We start from the raw sequence: 5,230 nt of genomic DNA on the forward strand, positions 1-5,230 counted from the left end.
TGGGTCGAAGTGTGCCTACCACCTAAAAAAGTCATATGTTGAAGTCCTAACCTTCACTATTTGAGAATGTGAGCTTATTTGGAAATTGGGCCATTGCAGATGTAATTAGTTAAGATGGGGTCATATTTAAGAACGGTGGGCCCTGACCCAATACACTGGTGTCCTAATAAAAAGGGGAATTGTGGGGTTTTTTTAGGAGTTGAGGTTTAATAGGCAGAAGAGAATAGAAAGAGAAACAGTTCTCTCTCTAAAGAGAGGAGGGGTCTCCAAGTGGAAAAGACCGACTGGCAGATGCACCAGATTTTGTAGTCCAGCTTGAGGAGGCAGTGTCTGATTTACGTAGGGCTCACAGATTAGTTCCATCAGGTGTGACATTTACATAGCATGTGGGGAAGGTTGGTCACCCCACCCCAATCTTATTTTGGGACAAGGACCTTCTGTTCCTAGAAAATCACAAGGATGCCTTCCCTTAAGCTATACCTCCGGTTACTATGACATTCCCTGATCTTGCCAAACAAGATCACTTCCCTGAACTGTAGAACTTCCCACACACTGCATACACAGAGGGGATAAGAGATACGATGGCTGTGGACAGGAAAGGAGGAAATTATGACAGAAAAGTTGGAGATCCTGTTGCCGACACCTCATCGGGCCATGGGAGGCTGGAGTCAGTCCAGAAGCCTTTGGATAACAACGGAGGAGGTAGCCCCAGCCAGAAATCCTCAGTTACCCCAGGACTTCTTTCAGCTCCACACGATGGCTAAGTCCTCTGTGAAAGAAAGCTGGCTCAAACATGGCCAATATGCCAGCAACCCTGGGTGCTGGGAGATTCTCCATGTTCTCCCCAGTAAGCCCTCCCTCAAGTCTTATAAGGTTGGCAGCCATGCTAATCATTTTTAAACGGCTGAAGGGGGCCCCGAATTTGGTTTGATTTGGTTCTAGAATGGAGGCTGAGAGCCTCAAAATGCAAGGACAGAGTTGGAGTCCGCTCCTCTACTCACTGTTTCCATGAGTGGTGTACCTTGGTACCCCGGATGAGGTCCCCAGTATGAAGCAGCTACATTGTCTGGGGTATATATCTTGGGGTTCATTGCCTTGCACCAGGAAAATCTCAGACACGAACACACACGAGGAGTTTAGGAGTGAAGGTTTAACAGGCAGAAGAGAAGAGAAAGAGAAACAGCTCTCTCTCTCCAGAGAGAGGGGTCTCCGAGCAGAAAAGACCCAAAAAGGAGAAATGTAAACACAGACACACACACACAGCACAACGCCACGTAAAGGTGAACGCAGAGGTGGAAGTGATGTGGTGTCTGCAAACCAAGGATCACCAAAGATGGCGGCAAACACCAGAAGCCAGGGAGAGGCATGGAATAGACTCTCTCCAAGTCCTAGGAAGGAGCCAGTTCCATGGCACCTGGATCTTGGACTTCCAGCCCCTAGAGATGATACATTTCTATTGTCTGAACCACCCAAAACAGGTAGCGTTTAGTTCCTAGTGGATTGGCACAGTGGCTTTCTTATGTGGCTCACCGTGGGAGCTCAGCCAGGGCTGCCAAAGCAAGGACCTGCACGCGGCCTCCCTGTGGGACTGAGTGACTCACAGCGTGGTGGCCGGACAGCAAGAGTGAATGTCCCGAGAGGGAACATCTGCAGAGGGAGCGGGGTGGAGACTGTGAAGCTTCTTGGCCCGACTTGGCAGTCCTGTAATATCTCTGCTGCAGTCTGCTGGTCAAGTGGGTCCCTATGGCCAGCCCAGACTCAAGGGGAGGGGACTGAGGCACCACCTCTCAGTGGACAGAGCAGCAAAGGGTCTTCAGCCCTCTTTGTCAGCCACAAGCAGCTACTAACAAATGGACATTACATCGATGTGTGTATCTGTGCTAGGAAGTGTCCTATTGGCAGGAGACATGGAGGTAGAGCAAGGTCAGAGGAGACCCAAGGTATCTACTCCTACCACAAGGAGAGTCTGCACATTTGGGATCTATATGAGGCTGTTCCCCAGGGGGACAGAGAAACAGGGGCAGCTATTTTAAGAGAAAGGTCCAGTGACATGAACCACAGTAGAATATATTCCATGAACTAAAATGCAGCCACATGGAAACATCATTAACTAGCAGCAGGCCACAGAGCCAGACATGGTGGCCCATACCTGTGGTCCCAGCTACTTGGGAGGCCAAGGTGGGAGGATCACTTGAGCCCAGGAAGTCAAGACTGTAGTGAGCCATGATCGCACCACTGCACTCCAGCATGAGTGACAGAGAGAGACCCCATTTCAAAAAAAAATGTGCCACCGAGACCAAACTCTCAACAGTATGAGCATGAATCAAGGACTTCCATACAAAACAGCACCCAATGTGAGGGCACTTCCTGAGTCTGAAGTCACATGTTGCATCCATGAGCACAGGTGCTCTTCATGCTGCCTTCTCAGTGGAGAGTAGGGAGGTGGGCTCACCTCCTCCCCTTCCCTGCCGCGCCGCCAACCCCCGCTCCCTACCACCATTCCCCCCGCCTACCTCATCCAGCTACTTGGCCTAACCAGCACATCACAGACGCAGGCAGTGCTGCCTCACCAGGGCCTGTTTGTCTTGGAGCCAACGTGCTGGGGTGAGGACTTGCTGGGCCAGAGCCTCTGTGATGGGCTAGGGAGGATGTGGCTCGGGGGCTCAGTCTTCCAGTGGACATCAAAGCCTCCCTTCTCCCTGTTCACAGGGTCTGGGGAAAGCATACTGCAGACAGCTGAACCGATACGGGGGCGGCAGCCAACAGCAGAGAGACAAAATTCCTGCCGCACCTCTGATGCTTCCTCCAACCTCTCTTCCCTGTAGTCCTTAAAAGGGAAAGTAGTGTGTACAGTGTGGTGATGACGGGGAACCTATTGTCCTTCTCCAGGGAGCAGGTAGGGGCCTCACATTCTAGTGCACCTGGCGCAGAAAAGACTGGTGATGGGAAAGCTGATCTGGACAAGTCTGACCCAGGAAGGCAGTGATGGGAGCAGCTCCTACCTGACCTAACTTGAGCTCAGACTCACTCTCTCTCTCTCTCTCTCTCTCTCTCATTCTCTCTCTCTCTCCAGAAGAGTGGTAGGAGGCCTGCAGCCCCTTCAGCTCCGCTGAGGCATTCACACTGAGGTCCCACTCACCCAATATGACTGAGCATGGTGGGGGACTAGAGCCAAGCCATCTGCCCAAGGCGTCACCCCACAAGGGAGCAGCCTGTGTGCCAGGGCCCCCCGCGGGGCTGGCTGAGGATTTCTCAGCATTTCCTCCCCATCCCTCATCCTTCACCCTCTCCTTGTCCCGGGGTCAGGCTACACAGCACGGTTCCCCAGCAGACCTTCCACAAATCACATTTCATCTTGGCATCTGCCTCTTGAACCAATGCATCATCCAAATTCACCTTGAGCTTCTCTAATGATAAGAAACTCACCAGGAAGCCTGTTCTGCTTTGATGTGATTTAAAGTTTTTCTTTCTTTCTTTCTCTTTCTTTCTTTCTTTTTTCTCTTTCTTTCTTTCTTTCCTTCCTTCCTTCCTCCTCCTCCCCATCCTCCTCCTCCTCCTCCTTCTTCTTCTCCTTTCTTTCACTCTCTCTCTCCTTCTTTCCTTCCTTCCTTCCTTCCTTCCTTCCTTCCTTCCTTCCTTCCTTCCTTCTTTCCTTCCTTCCTTCTTTCTTTCTTCTTTTTTTCAGATGGAGTCTCGCTCTGTCACCCAGGCTGGAGTGCAGTGGTGCAATCTCAGCTCACTGCAGCCTCTGCCCTCTGGGTTCAAGCGATTCTTTTGACTCAGCCTCCTGAGTGCCTGGGATTATAGGCATGCACCATCATGCCCTGCTAATTTTTGTATTTTTAGTAGAGACGGGGTTCCACCATGTTGGTGAGGTTGCTCTCAAACTCCTATCCTCAAGTGATCTGCCTGTTTCAGCCTCCCAAAGTGATAGGATTACAGGCGTGAGCCACCGCATCTGGCCTAAAGTTATTTCTCACTGTATCATTATGATGCTGGCAGTAAACAGATTTCTACTCAGAGGGTTCAGATAGGAACCTTTAATGGAAGGGCACTTTTCCCGGTGTGAAAGAGACAATCAGGATGATGAGCACCCAGGATGGGCAATGCCTGGGAGCTGTTAAAGACTTACGCTGCAGGGCTGTTTGGTGTCACTGCAGCACAGAGAGGTGGAGTCATGTGGGTGCAGGTGCTGTCCCCCAGGGTCTGAGGCAGGGAAAGAAGGGCCACACTATCCCCTCTGTCTGTTGGCCTGCTCCCACTGTTCTTCCCACTGACTGAGCCTCAGTGGGAAGGAGACGGCAGGCTGCAAGAGCACTGGGCAGAGACAGCGCACTGGTGTACAGGGACAGTCAGAGTGAGAACAGCATCCCGCCTCCCCAACAGCATCTCACCTCCGCAAAAGCATCCCACCTCCCCAACAGCATCCCACCTTCCCAGCATCCCACTTTCCCTACAGCATCCCACCTTCCCAACAGCATCCCACCTTCCCAACAGCATTCCACATCCCCAACAGCATCCCACCTTCCCAACAGCATCCCACATCCCAACAGCATCCCACCTTTCCAACAGCATCCCACCTCCCTGACAGCATCCCACTTCTCCAGTAGCATCCCACCTTCCCTACAGCATCCCACCTCCCCAACAGCATCCCACATTCCCAACAGCATCCCACATCTGCAACAGCATCCCACATCAGCAACAGCATCCCACATCCGCAACAGCATCCCACCTCCCCGACAGCATCCCACCTCCCCGACAGCATCCCACCTCCCCGACAGCATCCCACCTCCCCGACAGCATCCCACCTCCTCGACAGCATCCCAGCTTCCCAACAGCATCCCGCCTTCCCGACAGCATTCCGCCTTCCCGATAGCATCCCACCTTCCCGACAGCATCCCACCTTCCCTACAGCATCCCACCTTCCCAACAGCATTCCACATCCCCAACAGCATCCCACATCCCAACAGCATCCCACCTTCCCAACAGCATCCCACATCCCAACAGCATCCCACCTCCCAACAGCATCCCACATCCAAACAGCATCCCGCCTCTGCAAAAGCATCCCACTGCCCCAACAGCATCCCATCTTCCCAACTGCATCCCATGTCCACGAGATCATCCCACCTCACCGACAGCATCCCACCTCCCCAACAGCATCCCACCTTCCTGACAGCTTCCCACCTTCTCAGCATCCCAACTTCCCAGCATCCCACCTCCCCAACAGCAT

This window comes from Colobus angolensis, unplaced genomic scaffold (assembly GCF_000951035.1).
Source record: "Colobus angolensis palliatus isolate OR3802 unplaced genomic scaffold, Cang.pa_1.0 Scaffold117, whole genome shotgun sequence".
Taxonomy (NCBI): Eukaryota; Metazoa; Chordata; class Mammalia; order Primates; family Cercopithecidae; genus Colobus; species Colobus angolensis.